Consider the following 22,782-nt stretch of genomic DNA (forward strand, 5'->3'; position numbering starts at 1 on the left):
GAGAGTATTTTAGCAAGTAAGCACAGCGCATGCCCTTCAGAAATGAAGATAACTGTTTGTTTTGAAAGAATAAATCTCTTTTTTCATTTAGGTATTGGGCATTACAAAAACAAATACAGTGAAAACATGCAAATACAGATTGTAATAATAATGCCAGAGGAGTAACTGTACAGCAGGGATCACAGCAGCAGAATTAAAAAAAGAGGGCATTGACAACCCATGAGCCAAACATCTTCAAAGTACTTCAGTAACTGAATTGGTGTAGATGACGTTGAAAACAAGAACACCCGTGCTGCAGTTACCTTAGGTACCCAGAATCAGTACCCCACAAACTGTAACTGTGTTTTCTCAGATTTATAGTACTGTTGACCGTATAAAACTTGGTACATATTACAATGCCTGGCATTCAGGTTCCTCAATAACCTTTATTGGGGGGTTTAAGTATACCTTGTATGTGACTCTACCACTTCAGCCTTTCAATACTCAATGCTGCAGATAAATATTAAATGGGCTGAGTAAGCTAAGCTGCTGTTCAGGTGGGTATCAGCAACCGAATGAGCACCGTTTTTACCTGTTCATATTACTGGATATTACAAGAAAATTGTATGCCCTGTCCTCTCTTTGGGATGCCTCCCCTTTCATGGACAATGGCTGTTTGTGACCCAAGTCTACCATATTATGATAGGTTCCATTCTAGCCTTTCCCTTTACTCCTAAAGCATCAGTCAAGCTCTGTTACTTTATTTAACACTAGCCCTTGCATCCTGCTAAATGCAGGAACATTCTATGCCAACAAAACGTACTGTCATATGGTAGTCTGATGAAATAATGTAGAATAAACACATTTTTAGGCACAAATAGTATGTCAAACGTACCTTGATGTCAAGAATATTGCAGGATTTAATATAAAGGCAAGAGCACAGTTTCTTGGGTGTTTTTTACCTTTGTTTTCAAGGAAGCTGTTCATAATGCCAGTTTTTTATTATTTAAATGTTATTATTTTGTGTGCTTGAAATTATTAGTTTAATGCAAAGTATGTGTAAATACACTTTGTTTTTAATTTGGTAATAGATTTTAAGACTTTTTTCTTTTGTAATTTTTTGATGTGTTTTTTTTTATTTGACTGTAAATGTCTGTTTCTTTTAATTTGTCAGTTAGATATACAATTATGTAAATGTGTTATTTAATAGTTAACTTGAAAAATATGGTCATACTATTTTACTTGTAATTAGGTTATTGCATTGTTGTGGGAATTGTTTAATCGTTTTCAATAACTTGGACATTAATTACTTATGTGTAAGTTTTTTTAATTTTTGTTGTTTTTTTATAAATGTATTTTTATTATTTTATGCATTGTTTATTTTTTAATATCTAGTTCTTGTCAATGTAAAATATTAATATTTTGCATTTTTAAGCTATTTTTATTTTGTTTGCAAGTTATAATTGTTTATAAGATTTATATATTATAAGAATATTTTTAAAATATATTTTTAAAGTTAATGTATAATAGATCAAATTTGATATTTACCAATACTTTGTTGTTATTTGGCCTCCGCCTGCATGGCTGCACTACCACGCTGGGGTTGAACTACGTCCCACAGCATCCCTGGCTGTAAGGAGTGGTGGGGACAGTGACTCTCAAAACACGCTAAAAGCGCACCTGGCATCCTGCAGCGCGGGATACTTTGTTGTTATTTGGCCTCCACCGGCATTGTTGCACCACCACTCTGAGGTGGGACTATGTCCCCTAGCATCCCTGCCTGTATGGAGTTGAAAGGAGAGGCAGGGACAGGGTCTCTCAAAGTCCGCTAAAAGCACACCTGGCAGGCAGCAGTGTGGGATGTGCACAGGGCACGCCCTGGCGCATGCCCGGGGCCAAGACCAGGCTCATCTTCGCCCGTCATTGGCCGGAAGAGGCTGGGCTAGGCCACTTTATTTTGAAGTTTTGCTGGGTGCCATCTCACAGTAAGTTTAATTATATTTCTATTATTCTGAAGTTCTGTTTGTGATCATGGGCAAAAGTAAGCTGGTGGCAGGAAAGGATTCTGCTGTGACCTCCTCAAATGCTGGCACCATTTTGAATTAATTTTTGGTTTGAGCCATTAGTGTTAGATAAAAAACAATTGAACTTGAACAAAGGCGGTTTTCTTTTGAGTTGGGGGACAACATCAGTCCTGCTAATGCCCAGCTTAACTCAAAATCATCTGATGCTACTGATGTAGTCTCTGGGGACACCATAAATATGTTGTGCCTCGAGGCTTATACTCTAGCATTAGTGAGGCCAGTGGAAGAAAGGTCAGTATCAGATTCCCTGACAGCTATACCTGATCCTGGCCTCAACAGCAATATGGGTGAGCCCTTTTAAAAAAAAAAAAGGAAACTGAAAACGGGCACGGTTACAGCTAACTGAAAAACATGGGCCCTAAATCACCTCGACGTAATATGGATCCCCTGTCTCAACCGGCCTTTATACCTGTTGTGACTAATGGCGTGCGTTTAGGGAGCACAGTTTATCTTGAGAAGGCCTGGTGGATACAATGAAGATGATTTTAGCTGCTGCTATTGCTCCCATCTTGGAAAGAATTAGTGTTCTGGAAGGGGTTACCAAGGATTTAATTCCAAGCACATGCCTACATCTGCTCCTCCAATTCTGCTGTCCCCCTAAGTGCCAGCTCTGGCGCCTTCCCATGTGTCTTCCTGCGTGACCCTATTGGTTTGAATATTGCCAGGGACTCTGGAAAGCAAGTGCAGAGCCTTATATTGGCAACAGGCCCTAGTACTGCTTCAGTGAAAAATCTAGTTGTAGCCTTGCCAATGATTCATGTGCCTGAGCACTGAATCTCACAATTGCCTTCCGGCCCTAATGCAGAAAGACCTTCCAATTTTACAGCTGTCCCTGAGAACACCCCTCAGCATAGCATCACGCGTGTTCAAGAGACCTTACAACTCCCATCTGACTGCTCTCTGTATATGGCAGTATTGGTGGGTGTTCTCACTGTGCAAATGCACGCTGAGGAAACCTACACAGTCCTTAAAAAGAAAATCTGCCACTGGCTCTCTAGAAACAGTGATTTTGCCATTCTGTAGTTCAATGACATTCCCATGGTAAGGAGAGTCGGTTGGGTGGGGCCTTCTGTCAAAGCTTTTAAAAGGGGATTGCATAGTTGTGAATTGCAGGTACCCAGAGCTGCCCCATTGATTGATAAATTTGGGTTACAGGTGCTGGAGGAAGGGAGCCGCCGACCTGGTATCCGTTGTCCCATTAGATTATTTTTATTTCTCAAATGATCCCAATGGGAGAGGGTTAGGGCGGGCCCCGGCCCCTCCCCCCCCCCAACCGCTTAGTTGTACGAGGAGCCTACGAGATTCCGACTCAAAATAGATTTAAGTGTTATCAGAGATAGATCATAATGACTGACTGGCTCAGAATATATAAGGTCCCCAAGAAGGAGGGGTTGCTAGTCTCTTCCCCAGTAGACTTTTCCAACTTCAAAGGGCTGACAGTGGTCTGATTAAGGAAGGGGTCATTACCTGATTACTCTCATTCTAACCTTCGCACACACAGTTTCCTTTACCCCTGAGAATCTCCCATATTAAATTTTTACTTTGAATAAAGGGGTGCCCAGGAAGTGGCAGCACACGTTGATCCTAATAAAATCCTTTTAGATGTGGTCACTAACAATCTCAGAGAGATTAATAGTTGTCTAATTGGTGATTTTCATCCCACCAGCATTCAATGCAATTGTGAGAAGATTTGTACATCTATCTCAGATTTGTTACTGATAGATAATCCCCAGGTGGAGCGACCCACCCATGCTTGGTTCAATTCAGAGTGCACAAACACTCCTAACGCTCTAAACCACTTTGCCAACATTATCTCACAAGACCCTCTCATGGTGAGAGCAGCCAGAAGAAATTATAAAGTAGCTATTGAGAAAAGAAAGGACGAAATTGGAGTTAACACTTGGGACGAAATGGAATGTGTTGCTTCCCTTAAAGACAATAGGGCTTTCTGGGAAGTTGTAAATAGGCCATTTTTCCTGAAAAGACCCCTCGGGGATAGACTGACCTACAATGGAGCAGGAATGGGTTTCCCATTCTTCCAAAGTATCCACTCATGAATTTTCTGAATCCATGTCATCGTTGCCAGGGGACTCTGCTGTCCCTCTGTCAGCATTAACAGAATTTAGAAAATCTATTGCAGTGGGGAAAGGGCAATTAGCTATCTCACGTTCTGCGACAGGAAAGGCACCAGGCACAGACAGGTTCCTAGGTGAAATTTGTAATCATAACCTTGAACTCTGGGCTCCTCTGATGACAAATGTTTTTAGGGCCCTGATAATTGGGGGGGGGCTTTAGAGTCGTGGAGACAGTCAGTCACTGTCCCTATTCACAAAAAAGGAGAATAAAATGCCCCTTCTAATTATTACGCCATCTTGTTGCTTGATTCATCTCTGAAAATGTTTGGCAGGGTTATTCTGGGGAAATTGAAAGCTTGGGCGGAAGACATTTTTTTGGGGGGATGTACAATATAGTTTTCACCCAGTTCAGGGTACAATGGAGCAGGCCTGATCCTAGGTAAATACGTCTGGGCCAGGAGAGGTGCCATACACATGGCCTTCATGGACCTCTCGTGTGCTTTTGACTTAGTGGACAGGGGAAAACTTTGGGATATCATGGGCCTAGCAGCTGCTGATCTTCCCCTATTGCAAATTCCAAAAGTTCTCCACCAAGACAATTATATGAGAGTGTGTTGCTCTCAGTCTGGTGACCAGACGTCCGCCATCTCAATTACCCCTGGGATAAGACAGAACTGGGTTTTGCCCCCCTTTTTTTTCTTATATTAATGCCTTGGATTCCTTTTTAAGTACATGCACACCTGATGTGCCTAAAATAGGTTCACGATCAGTCCTGTACTGTTGCACATGAACGATGCTGTGCTTTTAGCCCGCACAGCTAAGATCTGCAGACACTTTTAGATGGGTTCCTTAGTTTTGTGCAGGGGCTGAAGCTTAAGGTCAATAACAACAAATTACATATTTTAACTTGTGGCCCATAGAACACCTGCTCTAAAAAAACATTTTGTTGGTGATACACCAATAAATAAAGTCATGCACTTTATTTGGGTATTTTATTTGATGCAAATTTGTGCTGGGACCGATTAATTTTACAGCTGTCCCAAACGATGGAGGCGAAACATGAAACACTCTTTAGGTTTTTGACGAATTTGGGCCATGAGCCCTCAAAACAATTGATTCTGTTATATAATTGTAAATGCCTCACAGCTGGCACATATGGGGCTGGTGTGTGTGGGTATACATTAGCTAATCCACTCAAGGTAGTAGAGAACAGGTTTTTGAGTAGACTATTTGGACTTTCCAGATCCACGTCGAGCTTTATTTCCCATCATAAAGTGGGGTTAGGGCTTTTAGAAGATTCGGTGTGCCTGTCGCCCATCTCCTGGATTCATTATGTAAAACGTACATTCCGTGACTTAAAATATGAGTAGTCTCTTCGAGACTCCGGAGGGGATTAGCTCAGGCACCAGGGCCCAGGTAAAGGAAATGTACTTTGTTCACAGACAATGCTGAGATTTGCGAAAGTTTCTGACATGGTTTCAATGCAAGTGTACATACTGGTTTCAATATGTTATGGTTCGGAGCCCTATTTAACGTGGATAAGTGTCTCAGAACATAGGTTTTACTAAACGTGTCTCAGAGCCAACACATTCCTCTTCCTGTTGCTGGGTCTTAGTTTGCTTCACTACCTTGTTGCCGTGTGATGGGGTTTCCAAGCAGTCAACCAAGCACTTTATGTTGTTTTGCACCTTGAATTCTGCTTTTAGAATGCAGTTTTTACATCCCATTTTTGATGATGATTGTTTTAAAACACATCAAAAGGGTTTACTGATTTTACAGCGTCTAGGGCCAGCACGATTTGCTTTGCAGTTCTGAACTTTATAACTCGGGCTCGGAGTTTAAGGAAAAATATGCTTTATGACTCATTGTCATTGTACTTGTCTCTAATTGTCGTTTATAATACTGTTTCGTTGTTCTTAGTGCTTTTATGGTCATATATTAGACCGAATAAAGTTTTATTTGATTTGATACTTACCAATTTTTGATGATATTTTGGTCTTCTGTAATTTTGTTGTTGAAGTTTTGACTTTACATAAAAAGAATATAAAGTCAATAATTATTTTCACAATATTGTTTGGCAGTATATTTGTCGCTGGTATTTTTTTTTACAGCGATAGTTCGACCGACAATCGGTCACATGAGACAAGGCAAATGGGCAGAGGAAGGAGGACAGGTAGTAAGACAAAAGGAAGCACAATGGAAAGGAGAGGGAGACACCAAGAAGTAGCCTAGAGTGGGAAACAAGGAGCAATCATTAAGCCGGAATATAATGTGGCATTTTCATGATTCTCAGCGCCTGAGGTCCCATGTCTGATAATAAAATGTAATGTTAAGTGAGGGGAGTTTGGAATTGTACCTGGGACAGTTGATGGTGGCTGAGGCGTTTGCCTAAAACTCTGATACTTAACACAACATCTCTTTTGATTCTCTTGGAGCTTGTAGGCAGAGATTCCACACTGGTGGCGAGGGCAAGGACAAGGTCTTAAACCTGCAGACACAGGAGAGTAACATCTTGCTGTGTTCTTTTCATCTCTTGTTGTGTATTAACCCAGCCTGCAACTTGGCAAGAACATCACTGTTCATTAATGAATTTAATGCTGGGCAGACTCAACAGTAGTTCTTTCAGTCTGGAGCTGTCCTCACTCGACAACTCCGTTATTGGCAACACAGACCCTCAACTAAACAGCATAACATCAGAAGACCTAAACTTCCTGGAAGGTAGTATAATCACAGGCCACAGAGGAAAGGAAGGTAAAAATCCAGAAGGTCAGATAACCAACGAACAAAGTGGAAATGGAGATGACCTCTCACTAGACCAACCAATTCTTAGTATCATGAAAGTTATATGTGCAACACTGGGCTCAATCGCAACAACGATCATGGCCCAGTCTCAAAAATTTGATGATCAACTTGAACTGACCAAACAACTTACATCCTCAATACAGTCTATAGATTACAGGATCGCCCTAGTAGAGGGCGTAATTAGGGAAAACCTGTTGCATCAAGCAGTGGCCGATAAAATGGACAAGTTGGATGGACAAGTTTGTGGACCACTGCTGGAAAAACTATTGGAAGTCCCAAAAGTAATCAAAGACATAATCGAAGACTGCAAACACAACCTTAAAAGCACACAGGGGTGCATTCACGAGCTAGGAAAAACAGAATCTAGTTTAATTGAAGGGCCAGCAGACAAAGAAAATATAGAAAGGCACTTCGGCCCAGGACGAGAGAACTATCCAGATGAAAAAAATCAGACACCTAAGAGGGAGAGAACAAATGGAAGTCCTGAATTTGGAAGCAAAGTCCCAAACACAGTAGAAAAAAGGCCACCGGGTAAAAGGCCTCAACTAACAGGCAGATGGAAAAACACATGGAAGAAAGCTAGAGGAAAAAAAAAAAGCACCAGCAGGAAAGGCCTTAAACATGTTACAACAGATAGGCCTAATAGGAGAAATCAGGAACACAGGTGATGAGAGCACCCAACGTCAGTATAAAGATAAAAGCATTAAGTCGGAGAGTTTTGAGAAACCCACTGATAAAGTTTTTAACTTTATAAATAAAAATCCCGGATTATTGTGCGACAAAAGTTGCACTCACCATTCCCATATAAACCGCATACCCACTGGCCCCAGGGGACACCAAGCATCTGGGCATGACTTAGACAAAGAAAGGTGGTCCGGAAAAGACCCTGGAACAAATCATGGGATAAACGAGGTAAATGATCCTCCAGCCAACGAACAACCCAAATGGAGCCCAGGAACATCCAAACCTAGCATTTGTATCGATAAGCACCTCCCAGCTACAAAAACTGAACATTTAGTTCAGGTACACTACTCAAACATAGTAGAAGACCACTACGGAAAATGCCAGCAGCCTCCGAACTCCATTAGTGAGGGGGCAGAACAAGATAATAGCAAAGGCGAAAATAGAAGGGCAGAGACCCCAGAGTATATACGAAACAAACAAAGTATAAGAACAACCAGGTGCGTGGACAACACAACAGCTCCAGTTCCCGCACCCCGGACAAAGGCAAAATATTGTTCTCAGGGCAGCCCTGGAAATTATAATCTCAGCAACCAGCCTGGGTGGATCACTGATTCGCCTGCACCATCGCGCCCAGCACTGGACCTGGAAACCAATGAAATCAAAGGAAAAAGGGACAATTGGCCACCAAAAAGGCAACCCTACGAAGAACAAAGGAACAAAGAAGTGCAACTGGGGAGGGAAAAAGGCCAGGTAAATCGAACACCTACTAGTCGTGCAGCTACCACTCAAGACAGACAAAACGAGAACACCCAACTCCAAGGAAGACTGTCGCAGGAAGGTGGCGGGCACACTGTGATCCGGTCTGAAACAACTAAAAAGCCCGAAGCCACGATCTTGTTCATGCCTGAGTACTCCTCAAGAGGAAGTCACGACATCCTGAACAGGTCTAACATCTTATGTCTTGTCAACTCCCTGCCAGCCTTACAGAATGTAACAACTAAAGATCTCCTTTCAGTAAGATTCATACCAAAAAAAGAATTAGAGAACGGGGAATCAACAGAAACAGTCTGGGCCTCACCTTGGATAGCAGAACAGATCTTAAAATGTTCAAACACGATGAAGACCTGGGGAATATCCATTGCTACTCCGCAAAAAGAACTATATCCAACAATACTCCTTGAAAAAGCTACAGACCGAAACATGATGCGTAGGCAAGAGGCAAAAGGCAATTCTGGCTCGATACTTCAGGGAGCAATCAGCTCCAAACAACAACTCCCTGAACGAACAAACTTGAGTAATATGAGGTTCTGCCTGGTAGCTAATTCCCCTAGAAACAGTAGGGGTAATCCCCCACAGTTACAGAATTGCAAAGAGCAATCATTTAAAAGCTCGTAGCAAAAAAAGGATAACTCGAACATAAAAAATAAAATCAGTTCCATATTAAAAATTCTAAGCTGGAACATAGCAGGTTTAAAAAACAAAATGGAAGATAAAGACTGGGTTGAATTTATTAAAAAACAAGACATCAGCTGCTTCCAAGAAACTTGGTCTACTCATGCTATTGACCTAGACGGGTTCGCCACCTTCCACTCACCTGCAATTAAGCAAAAAAAAGGAAGACCCTCGGGAGGTCTGAGTATTTGGATTAGAACTTCATTACTGAGGAACTCCGTAGTAACTCACACCGTACAAAGCAAGGGAATCCAGACGCTCGCAGTCAAATACGAGGAATGGTCACTCGAAATAGTAAATGTGTACTTCCCACCTATCAGCCGGGCTCAAGTTATGCCAGGGGTGCAGCTCCTTAAAGAACATATCCTAAACAAAAGAACCACGGATCGGAGGAACCCAGTACCAGGTCACACGAACAATCGCTCTCTCCAACCTTGTAAAACCTTTTTATTGATATGTGGTGACTTCAACACTAAACCTCATTCTATCCTCTGGGACGAACAAGTAGCAGAGGAAGATTATGCTTGGAATATCCCAACGCCTCCTATCCAACGCTGTAATGACTCCAAGAAAGGAGAATTAATCTTTGAAGCATTAATAGAAGGAGGACTTCGCACATTAAATGGGAGAACAAAGTCAGATAAAACCTTTAAATCTACCTTTCGAACTGGAAAAAGGCAAAGCATAATTGACTATATGGCAATAAACATCGAAGCCTGGCATTATGTCATCGATATGGAAATAAGGGACAGAATCGAGAGTGATCACGACCCACTGCTAATGGAGATAGTCCATCCGGACGCGAGCCCAGGGAAGGCGGAGTCTCCATTCAACGGAAATAGCCTAACAATAACTATGAGACCAAACAGGAAAAACATATTAAGGTCAAATGAGGATGAACCTTATATGAGTGTTCCCAGCCAAACCTGGTTGTCATTACTTAGCACGTTCTTAAACCCATCAGATAATGACGCTATACCCCTCCTGCATAACTTTAATAATCTGCGCATGCAAACAAAAAAGGAAAAGATCAAGCATCCTCAAATCAATCCTAAAATGATGGAGGGCTGGTTCGATGAAGAGTGTTTAAAGCTAAAAAAGACCTTATCACAAGCACTGAAGAACCGGCACTTGAATGATTCCAACGAGCAACATTTTCATGGATGTAGGCAACAGTACAAAAAATTATTAAGATACAAAAGGAAGATATTTCCACATAAACTTTGGAAAACTTTACTGCAAGCAATAACGGCAGGGAACCCCAAAAAGTTTTGGGAGATAGTCAGGTGGGGATGCGAAGGCCCCCCGAAAAACCTAGAACTGAATATTAACCCTCAACTTTGGGTAAAGCACTTTACTGCCTTGTATCAGGAAGTGGCCAAGACAGAACCAGGGATGACCATTAACCCAAACATCCTCACTCAAGGGCTGGGAGGCAGAAATCAAAGATTAAGCAAAGTATTTCCTCTTCAAAAGACCCATGCAGCATCTTCAAATTGTCTTTTTAGATCGGTAAACGGAACCCAGAATGCACTAGTCTCTAACGAATTTTCCAGCACAAATTCCACGCAAGTAGCCCACGTCATTCCACGTGCAATGAAGTTAATACCGGAATTCAGTGAAAAAGAGATTAAACAAGTTATCCTCCTTCAAAAGCCGCATAAGGCTGCAGGCCCAGATGGCATCCCTTCAGATGCTTACCGTAACCAGCTAACGTTATGGTTACCTGCTCTAGCCAGTCTATTCAACAGTGTTTGGCATTACGAGGTAATCCCTCCTTCTTGGAAGGAATCAATAATCATTCCAATTCACAAAAAAGGGCCTCGGGACATGGTGAGCAATTATAGACCTATCTCACTGCTTGATAGTGTTGGAAAGATCTTTGCCAAATTGATTCAGTCGCGTCTAGACCAATGGCTAGAGGACGGAGATTTAATATCAACACACCAAGCTGGTTTTAGGAGAGGCCAAAGTACAACAGACCAACTTTTTAAGCTAAACATGATCTGTGCTAAATACGCCACCCTTAAAAACTGTCCATTATACCTGGTCTTTGTGGATCTCCAAACAGCCTTCGACAGCGTAAATCGCCAAACATTATGGCAGCTATTGTCGGACATGGGCATACAGGGAAAAATCTTAAGGCTGCTAATTCTATTGCATACAGGAAACACTGCCAGGGTCAGATATTCTACGAGAAATGATTATACGGCCAAAATTCCAATTGAGCGAGGTGTAAAACAAGGCTGTGTTTTGGCCCCAACCTTATTCAATTGTTATATAAATAAAGTAAGTCAAGTTTTGAAGGAATTAAATCTGGACGTGCCAAAACTAGCCAATGAAAGTATACCTATCTTGCTCTTTGCTGATGACGCCGTATTACTGGCAAGAACAGAGATAGCAATGCATGGTCTACTTAGGGGCTTCGAATCTTTCTGTACCTCAAGGAGCATGGTAATCAATGAGGGGAAAACAAAGTTTATGATTCTCAACCAAAAATAGACGTTGCAATCGACTTTTAGGGTAAATAATAAGCCTTTGGCCCGAGTGGCCACCTATGATTACCTGGGCTGCAGATTAGATGAAAAACAGACATGGAAACCACAAATCTACAAAAGCAGAATTTCCTTGGCCCAACAAGCCGGAGCAGTACTCAGATTTGCAAAGGCTACAGGCAATCACTCCGTGAGCTCCGCACTGCTTGCATACAAAACAAAAGCAAGAGCCGCAGCACTTTACAGCGCAGAGATCTGGGGATTCAGAAAGATTCCATCAATACAAGTAACCGAGAACAAATTTTTACGCCAATTACTTTGTCTAGGTAATGCTACACCAATGAACGCAATAAGAATTGATCTACAGATGAGAAAGGTTGAGGACTACATCGCTCTGGCTCCAGTAAGATACTGGATCCGTATTTGGACAAAAGAGGCTCTTAAACCATTCAGAGACGTACTTAAGGATATCATGAAGCTGCAAAACCATCGGAAACTGCCCTGGTTCAAACATATCTCAACTATCCTGGCTGCTATCGGCCAGGATGACTTTTGGCTCCATCCAGAAAAAATCGGAAGGCCTAGTCTAGCTGTCATAAAAAAGGCATATTGGGAGCGAAAGACAGAGATTATGTGCGAGTCATTTAGCCCTTTATTCAAGCGGTATATTTTGTTTAACCAAGAGCTTAAACCAGCATTATTCATAGACAGTATTTATCCGGAGGAAAAAAGGGCTCTCTACTTTAAATTCCGTATGGGCACACTACCAGTGACAGCGGTGGTCAACAGATGGCAATCCGCTCCTCCGAGTAGTTTAGAATGTTGTCCATGCCTTCACGGTGGTCCGGAAACACTTTTCCACTTCCTTTTACTATGCCACTTTACGCTCAGACTCCGTAAATTGTACCTTCGTCCACTTTTCAGAACTTCCGGAGTTAGGAAGTGCAAGGAGGCGGAAGCGCTATGTATGCGTTCAGATGAGAAATACATTGTGACAAAGGTCTCAACCTATATCTTGGAAGCATGGAAATTACGTCTATCAATGCACCTACAGTTGGCACAGGCACAATAGCCTATGTTATCCCGTACCTATTTAGCTTGGGAAATGGGTGCAGGGTAGTGTAAACTGGGTTAGGCCTCGGGCTTTTATTAAATGGCTGGAAGGCAATGCAAGGCCCCAAATGACTCGTCCCATAATAAGACATTTCAAATATTAGACTCATAATGTTTTTCTAGAATAAGTTAAGTTTTTATGTAAATTATGGTCAAATCAGGTTTTACGATAATGCATGGTAAATTGGATACATTTTGGCACATGTTAAATCAAAAATTCAAGCATAGTTCCTTTTATTGAGATGTTTTATTTAATGTGATTTTTATTGAGTTCGAGGGATTGATATCTATTGTGTGATTATTGTTAAGGCCGGATAGGCTAATAACAATTAAATAAATAAATGACATTGTAAGAACATCACTGAGCCCTGTTGGCATTTGACAGTAAGGCGTCTGTTTGTGACCACTGTTCATAGTTTATTGGGCGGTTACTCAGTTCCACCATTGGAAGCTGGGAGCGGCACACTTACTGACTGGCGACTAAAGCTTCTCTTGTCCTCACCCTTGAACAACAGTCCTTGAAGATTTGCTGCAGATTGGCATGCGATCAGATTCTAGCCAGATGAAGATGCGTTGTCTGTGGCAATGCACGCACAGAGCGTGCGCAAGACTTCCTGTGGAGTCAAACCTTGTTTTCTATCAGTGCTCGTGTAATGCTTTGGTTTGTTGGGATTTCACCCGTTGCTTAGCTGCAGCACATTCTGACAGCGCTGAAATGCGGTGCGTTACAGTACATTGCCTCAGTAATCACTATTTTGAGAAAAATGCACATTTTCCTTTTTGACCAGCACGTTGTGTTGGTACAGAAACGTAGTGTTTTACAGTGTATCCCCGCATTGTACACTATACTCTGTTATTTGCACATGTCAAAAGTGGGCATTTGTGGCTAATCACTGGTGATTGTATTTAAGGATTGAAATTCTGGATTATGAAAGTGAAACTGGATTGTAACCATTGCTCTTTCTGCTACATCTGATAACCATGCAGACCTGATGCACAACCGTCAAGCTAATTTGTAATAACAGCAGGAAAAAAAGGAATCACTAGTTACAGTTGGGTACTTGTTTTAGACAGCAGTTGAAGGACATTTTGACAGTGTCACTGTGGCACTCCACAATTTGTCATGCCATAAGCCATGCAAAACGTTACAGCTCCCTCGTTTTTCTTACCTCATCCGAGTGAGCCAATTCTGAAGTGGAGTAAGTGTAAGAAATACTTCTACGGTTATGCAGAGTATGTGGGGCCAATTTAAGCTCTGAAAAGAGGCGTGCTTTATTGTTGCATTTTCTAGGGGCTGAAAGATAAGAAGTCCTAGACAACTTGCCAAGGCTGAGTTATGAGGAGTTAAGGACACTGCATGAATATGAAGTTGCCCTCAGGAAACTGGATCTTCACTGTGTCTCAAGTGTTAGCACAATACTTGAACATTTTAGTTTGAGAAGTCAAGGAAAAGATGAATCATTATAGAATTTTGTCTATAGGTTGCGGAAACTGGCATCAAGGTGCAAGTTTGGAGGGACTAATAGAGAACAGAGACCAATTCGTATTAAGATGTAACAGTGACGATATTCACAAAGAACTATGAATGAAGGATGAACAACCATTGGAGGAAGTATTGGCAGTAGTCAAATGGCTGAAACATGTACTGAAGTATTGAATCCTGAAAAACGTAAATAAATATGTGTAGTAAAACTAGGTTGTTCCCAAAAAGATAGGTTTAGAGTTTAGGCCCATCTCCCTACTACTATACCTGGCAAAGCTCTTAGTGAAACTAATCAACTGATACCTTATCTACCACCTCAGCAACCATTAGCTCCATGATGTCAGACAGTCCATATTCAGACTCGAGCACAGTGCAGAAACAGCACTCATTACTGCCACAGATGACATCTACATGATTCTCCTGGACCTCTCTGCTGCATTTGATACAGTTTCACACCCTATCCTCATCAAGTGCCTGCATGAGATTCGCAACCACGGACCGTTCTCTACTCAGGTGGATTACAAGTTGTCAGCCTGCCATCTTACTCCTCAGAAACCTACAAACTCAGCCCCACCTTCTTCATTACATACATCATCCCTCTGGGCAATGCCATCGCGCACACATCAACATCTTCTCCTATGCCATCAGCACACAACTCTCACTCCCCCTCTTGGATAAAACCCACCACCACAAGAAACAAGCTCACTACCTGTATGACCAAAGTGGTAAACTGGATGAAAGTCAACTTTCTCAATCTCTACACTGACAAGAGAGAAGTAGTGCTGTTCAGCAAGAACAACTCCTCATGGGATTTCAACTGCTGGCTGGCCAAACTCATACCCGCACCCAACACCTATGCCAGGAACCTCAGAATAATTATGTGCAGCAAACTGGACATGACCACAGAATTCAGTGTCATCACTGCATCCTGCTTCCGTACCCTGAGGATGCTGAGGAAGATCGTCAAATGGCTCCCAAGCAACACTAAACAAAGTGTCATTCATGCTCTAGTCACCAGCAAGTTGAACTGCGGGAACACTCTCTATGCTGCGATTACCAAGCAGCTCACTAGAAGTCATACTCATCCTGAGCCTCCCATGCAGAATTCACATCATACCATACCTCATGGAGATCCACTAGCTTGCTATACACAAACTCACTGTTTTCAAGCTCCTCACACACTTATAGAGGAACTACATAACTTAGGCCCCACCGACCTGAAGAGTTTCATCTACTTTCACCAACCACACAGACACCTCCATGCAGCAGGACTCTGACGCTCACACATTCCACTCATACACAAAACCAAATAAGGAGGATGGGCATTCACTTTCAATTCTCCTAAAGTGTGTACCAGCCTCCCACTTCACAAGCATGTCTCATCTTCACTTCTTCAATTCTTCTTGAGGGTTAGGCACATGCACTTGCTCGGTGCCAGGATACTCCTATCGGTGATAGTTCACTTTACAAATATACATAGAGACACTGTTAGACCTGGCCATCTCTGCAAGGTCACCCCAAACATTGTGCCTCTTTTACTCCGTTTTATTTGCTGAAAATGTGTTTTGTTGGCCTTAAGACTCTGCACTTTACCACTACAAAGATGCTTCTGTTCACTCCCCTAAACATGGTGAAATTGGCTTACATGTTATTGGCACATTTAATTTACTGATAAGTCCCTTGCACAGTGGCATATACCCAGGACCTATACATTAAACGCACTCAGTGGGCCTGCAGCACTTGTGCCAGTCACTTAAATAGCCTTGTTAATAATGTCCCAGGTCTGTCATTTCAGCCTGAATACCGTTTTAAACCACTGGTTCTACTTGGCAATATAACCCTCTTACCAAGCCTTAAACTACCCTTTTATTGCAAGTATGTCATGCCTAAAGAAAGCCGTAGGTAGCCCATAGGGAAGGTTGCTTTGTTATTAAAAGGTTGGATGCGTACGTTTGTTTTACATGTCCTGGTAGTGAATAACTCCTAAACTTGATTTTCACTGCTGTGAGGCATGCTTGGCCCATAGGATAACATTGGGGTGCCTTAGTACATTTCTTAAGTGCTAACTTTTGATTGAGAACAGGTAGGCATTTCATGGTTGGCATCTATGAAATTGTAAAACAAAATCCTCTGCCTTCACTCAAAAGTGTTTGTCACCACTGCATTGGCCCTGCAGCCAGGCAGGAGAGTCAGGAAATTCCAAGTCCTTCAAAGAGAAACCTCTAGAAACTCCTCCTACTTCAAAGAATACACCCAGGATAAAAAAGGGGAAAATCAGGCCCCATCCTCAGATCACTAGAAGGCTCCTGTTCAGAGCCACAGGGACACATCGGGCTCCCACCATCTTGAACTCGCATCTGGACCCAGCATGAATAAGTTCTAACACAGTGGTGCTGTCCCTCCAGTCCTGAACTATTACTGGTGGTGCTAAAGGCAACCAGATGGCCAAAATTCAAAACTTGGGACTTTTTTTGGCTAAAGAGTTCTCTGAGAATGAGGGAAGATAGGAATCACCCTGTTCGTCGATTCACCCAAGGTGCATCACTGGTTCCCTCACCTTGCTGTAGCTCCCACTACGATCTTCTCTGCAGCAGCAAATCTTGTTTAGTGGTCCCTCAGCAAAGAGGTATTCGGCCTCCTGGAACTCTCATCGGCTACAGTCTCCAGGTTCCTCCCACTGAACGTTTTCAATTTCCCAAAAAAGAGGCCAAGTCATAACATAGAAATTTTCACTGGTACTCCATCCAGCAGCTCCCAATGACAATGTTCTCTCCTAGCGCAGCTGAAATTTACTTTGCAACATTTCTAATTCAAAATTCCGAAGGTAAGCACCAACGGTTCATCTTCTTGTATCTGACCAGACCTCTATTGCGATTGGCCACATTTTTCAACCTTGACCCGGTCTTCAGTGATTCGGGACCTGAATATGACCTTGGCGGAGGGACTTACGCTGTCACAAACGTGACGGATATCCCACCCGCCATATTTCAGGTTCCATAAGATATAATGGAGCTTGTAATATGGAGGGCGGGATATCCGTCACGTTTGTGAAGGGGAAATCCCCTCCGCTAAGGTTGTAATCATACCCTTGATGTTCGTGGTTTGTTCTTTGATCTTTTAGGTGCTAGTTTTACTAACATTCATAAATCCTGTTCTACTGATTGTATTTTTGTCGATTTTGTGTCAAATTGTTTGTTAAGATTTAACTTTAGTTTCCTACAATGGTGTGAGGTTTTATTGCGTCTTGTTTTCACTTTATTACTGTTTGTGTGCTGCATAAATACTTTACTCATTCATTGCTTCAAAGTTAAGCCTGACTGCTTTTTTGTTCCAAACTACCCAGTGTTAAGCATAGGTTAATTTAGTGACTTTTGTGGTTCACCCTGACAAGGATTGTGGCTGTTGCTTAAACAGGAGGAACCTCCCATTCAATCAACAACCAATCTGTCACAGGCTCATGTTTCAGATGCAGGAATGTAGGGCATAGACCCAATGACATGTTGTGTCTAGCATGGAACATGGCATGCAACAGTTGTGGAGGAAATATAATTTGACCAAATGATGTAAGAGCAAGATAAAAGAATTATGAAAAGTAAAAGTCTCAAAGCTATGTGAAGAGGTCCTTCTCCAAGTCAGCAGTTATCCTAAGGCTCATCCTTTTGAAACAGTGGTTATAGATAGGGTTGAAATTCATATGAAATATGAATAATGTTCTCACTAGACTATTATATACAAGCACACTTTATAAAAAGATTCTGGGGTGTGAAGAGTTATGGGGTGTTCCTACCAAAATGGTTGGATAGTTTAAAGCCTATATTGAATTAAAGAATAGATGATTTACTAGGATGGGCTCATCAAGGGAGTCTAGAAGTAATCCTTAATTTTAACAAGAACCAAAAGTACAGATAGAAGTAGCAGAGGGTGATACAGGTAGTTTTTTGGAAGAGTTTCAAGATTTACTTGAGGATAAAATGGGTAGGTTGAAAGTTTAAGAAAGGGGGTTGTTCCAGTGGTGGCTAAAATGAGGTGTCTACTACTCAGTGTTCAAGATACACTTAGTAAATATTTGGATAAACGTATAAAGATTTGGATAAACTGCGCTCCTTACAAGTCATAGAGCCTGTGGAGGAAACAGAATGGCTTGCCCCTGTAGTAGTGGTGCATAAGCGGAATAGTGTTGCTCAACTTTGCATAGACGCCTGTGTAATTAATAAGAAAATAGTAACTGATAAGTTCCCTATACCTAACATAGTATAAATGATCACTTTGTTTAAAGTCAAATTCTTTACTGCCTAGATTTGGTCTGCGCATTCCATCAGATTGATCTAGGTTCAGAGTCACACGGTCTTACTGCATTTATTACTCCCATGGGTGTGTTTAGGTTCAAAATTATGCCTGTTGGTCTAATTTCGGCTGCTGCTGTGTTCCAGACAACCATGAATATTATTTTAAAGGCTATTCCTGGTGTTAGTGCTATCAAGATGGTGTACTGATTCCCTTTTCAACTGTGAAAGAACATGATGAGAGGGTACAATGGTGTTGCCTATAATAGAGGAGTTGCGTCTCGCTTTGAAAGCAGTGAAATGTGTTTTTAGGGGGAAACATCCTTTATGGTGACTTTTTTATAACGAAGTCCTGGTTAACGAAAGCGGAACAACGCTTTCTTTAACCACGACTTTGTTATTTTGTGCCTTAACCACGCATGTCCTGAACAACGAACATGCATGGTTAAGGTACAAACAAGGGAGTCGGCTGAGGAGGACGACGCAGATGACGAGGCGATGACTCAGGTAAGTGGGGTTTTTAGGTTTTGGGGAGAGGGCGGGGGGTCGGGGGTTTTAGAATATGGGGTGGGGTTGGGGGGGTGGGGCGTTTTTGGTTTTGGGGAGGGGGTGGGGGGTCAGGGTTTTAGGTTTTGGGGTGGGGTTGGGGGGTGGGGTGTTTTTGGTTTTGGGGAGGGGGTGGGGGGTCGGGGGTTTTAGGTTTTGGGGTGGGGTTGGGGGGTGGGGCGTTTTTGGTTTTGGGGAGGGGGTGGGGGGTCGGGGTTTTAGGTTTTGGGGTGGGGTTGGGGTTGGGGGGGTGGGGCGTTTTTGGTTTTGGGGAGGGGGTGGGGGGTCAGGGGTTTTAGGTTTTGGGGTGGGGTTGGGGGGGTGGGGCATTTTAGGTTTTGGGGAGGGGGTGGGGGGTTGGGGGTTTGAGGTTTTGGGGTGGGGTTGGGGGGGTGGGGTGAGGCATGCAGGATAAATGGGTGCCTGTTACTAATGACTTTACCAGGAATGCCTTTACAACGAAATATCGTTGTTAAGGCATTCGTGGTAAAGGCATTAGTAGTAACAACAAGGTCGGTGTTCCGACCTCGTTGTTTAGGCACCCGTTGTTTTGTCAGTCGGCATTCCGGCGTACAACTGTTTTTAGGACTCATGATGTTAACCTTATAGGTTATAGAATCACCAGTGAGTGTGTTTCTTTCCTAAATCTATTTGTTGATAGAACAAGTAAGGAAAGTAGAGTGGCCTTCGTTCCTGAGTATGACTGAGGAAATCGTATGAGTAGTACCATGGTAAATTTGTGAGGGACTATGCCAGCAAAACTTCCCACATAAATTATTGGAAAAGAAAATGGAGTTTGCGTGGAATTCTGCATGCAGAAATGTTAGAATTACAAAAGAACCATGCCTACAAGCATTTAATCTGGGTGAGGACACCAAAACAGTACAAGATACCATTGCAACAGGATTAGGAGCATTTTTAAAACAACAGAGTAGTAGAGAACAACAACGTACTGTGTGTGCATTAAGAGCACTGAGAGGTTATGAATGCAATTATTTTGTTATTGAAAATTAAACGTTAGCTGTATATAAGGGCACTTAATATATTTAGATATTTAGATATAATGTTTGAGGAACTACATTTGTAGTTCAGATTGACCACAAGGCTTTGGTGAAGGATTCACAAAGAAATGCCTGGATTGTATTTCAGCTCACATTAGCAGGTGGGTGATTGGCCTGAAAGAATTCTCATTCGGAGTGGACTATATTCCAGGTAACATTTATGCAGATTGCTTTCCAAGGTTGGTCAAAGTTGAGGATAAGGAAAACTGAGAATTTTCTGTGTTAAGAAAATAGCATAAGTGTGTGTGAAGTCACCTAAGAGAATGGAAGAGTGGAAGAGTTGATAAAGGAGGTTGAGAAGAATGAACTCCTAAGAAAAGCTGTGCAGATTTTCTCTAAAGATATGGTGGAAGGAAAAGAACTGTGCAAGTTAGGGAATTTATGATGGTCGTGGTGAAGAGATGAGGTTTCTGTTTACGAAGGTTGTTTGTACAGGGGCATGAGAGTAGTGACTGCCTCTAGTTATTTGTCCTAGGCTACTGCAACTTGCCTAGGAGGGACATGTGGAGATAATCGAAACTAAGGAAAGGCTGCAGAAATATTATTGGTGGCCTGCTCTCAATCACAATGTTGAACTGATGTTCAGAGAATGCACTGAATGTGCGATAAGTGACAAGGACCATAAGGTGAGGAACACTCTTATGCTGTCTCAAGAGTTACCCTCATATCCATGGGAAGAAGTAAGCATGGACTTGGGGTAAACATGCCACTTATGTGTTGGTACTTATGGATTTATATTCACAATGGATTGAAATATCAAGTGTAGGAGACATCTCCACACATTTACAGACATGAGAGCTATTCCGAATCTCTTCTCAAGGAAAATGGTGTGCAGTTTTCCTTTATGGAAATGGAAGACTACCTGAGTGAGTGTGGAATCAATCATAAATGTTCAGTGTTGTGCCACCCTGAAACTAATGGAATAATTGATAGAGTAAATAAGGCCTTAAAAGAAGACATGCAACTTGCTAGAGTTAATGGTTTATATGGTAAAGCTGAATTGTCACAGGAGATTTATGGCTGTTGCATCCCCCCACATTTTGTAACTGGCAAGTAACCCTTTGAATTGTTCAAAGATGGAGCTCCTTGCATTTAAATATGCCCAAATTGGATGACATGAAACAAAGGTTTTGTCGGCAATCTTTGTGGAGAGTGGAGGAAGATGAAAATTAGTCTCCAAAAGATGAGGAAGATATAATATGACAAAGTTAAGAATGTGAAACGATGTTGTGGTTAAAGTTGATGATTGTGATATTAGAGTCGTGGTGACTGTTATTAAAGATAATAAATAAGAAGTGAGCAGCCATGAACATGACCTTGATACATTTGACTAAATGGATAAACAGGCTAATTTAGCCTAACTGACATAGAGTCTGTCATGGCATTCACTCAACAGAATCACCACATATGTCAGGGCGCACATTATGCCATTGATGGTCACCATAATGCCACTGGGGTTGGAACACCATAAGCCAATGATGGCTGCAATATGTCAGGGCTGCTATTGTGTCAGAGATCAACATAACTTACTCCATCAGATGACGAGCCCAGTTGTACAATCAAGATGCTCTGTCCCACCTAGACCTTTGGCACCCATAACCATAAACAATGAATACATGGGTTATGATGACAAAGAATCTGAGGAGGCTGAGATTGCTTAAAATATGTCATCTGGCACTGGAGAGGAATGGGGTGACTGTTAACCCTCTCTCGGTTCTCCCTACTCCACCAGCTGTTAGATCCCCTACAGATGATAGGGGGCTTCCATTCTCCTTTGGAGAGGGCCTCCAAGAGATTTGATCTCCCAATACCAATAAAGCAGATGGACTGCTTTCTTTGTGAATTTAAGGAGTCATTGCGCAATTCTACAAGGACTATACCCATAGTAGACCACATGTGCTTGGAGGGTATATGAGTGCATGCAGTCATACGAGAGATCTTCACACCATAGCTGTCACCAGAGGTTATCACTGTTTTCAGAGACCCAGACTCTTACTTGGAGAGTTGATTTCAGAGGCAGTGCTGGAGGCATCCTTCACCTAGAGCACATGCCCTGCTTCTGTGGCAGAGCTCTGCTGAAGAATGGCTGCAGCCAATTATTAAAAGGTATGCCATACAATCTATGAAACTTGCAAAGCAGGTTTCGCATTTTAATGCTTTAACTGACATTTAGCATAGAGATTAGAAATAGCATTAGCATATTAGGATATCAGAAACATTTATCTTGTTTCCCTGCCTGTTACATGGCAAACTAATTTTATTTTTGCATTCTGTGTGGTTAGGGTACGTATTTTCTACACTAGGCGTAGAATTTTAAGACAAACACTTTAAATTACATGCCCCCATTTCTTAGTGCTATCTTTCAGTGTGTTATTCATAAGAGAAATGTTGTTTGTATTGCCACTGTGCCCCTGAATGTGATTTTTAGAGCTACAGTTCAGTTGGCTTTCTGATTCATTGTTGATGCTTTGAAGTAAGTCCATGAGTCAGAGTGTTAGAAATTCAAATCTCTCTGCTTTGGGGACTTAAGCCCCCCGCCTCCCCAAGCCCCCAGATTTCATATCTTTGTGTGGAAATTTGCACAGAAAAAACAGTTTCACTCTTCTTCCCCATTGCTCTGCGATTCATTTATGATCACTGGATTTAGCTAGGGTGATAACAACCGGAAAAGTTAAATCTGTATTACTTGGAGCTGGAACTTGATTGTGATTTATAAATTAAGGTG

At 42.0% G+C, this 22,782-nt stretch overlaps 1 protein-coding gene across 2 annotated transcripts in view; it reads left to right on the forward strand.

Moving 5' to 3' along the window:
* SCUBE1 (signal peptide, CUB domain and EGF like domain containing 1) overlaps window positions 1-22,782 on the forward strand; it is a 2,009,692-nt gene that overhangs the window by 220,168 nt on the left and 1,766,742 nt on the right. The window lies entirely within an intron of this gene.

Source organism: Pleurodeles waltl, chromosome 4_1 (assembly GCF_031143425.1).
Source record: "Pleurodeles waltl isolate 20211129_DDA chromosome 4_1, aPleWal1.hap1.20221129, whole genome shotgun sequence".
NCBI classification, from domain to species: domain Eukaryota; kingdom Metazoa; phylum Chordata; class Amphibia; order Caudata; family Salamandridae; genus Pleurodeles; species Pleurodeles waltl.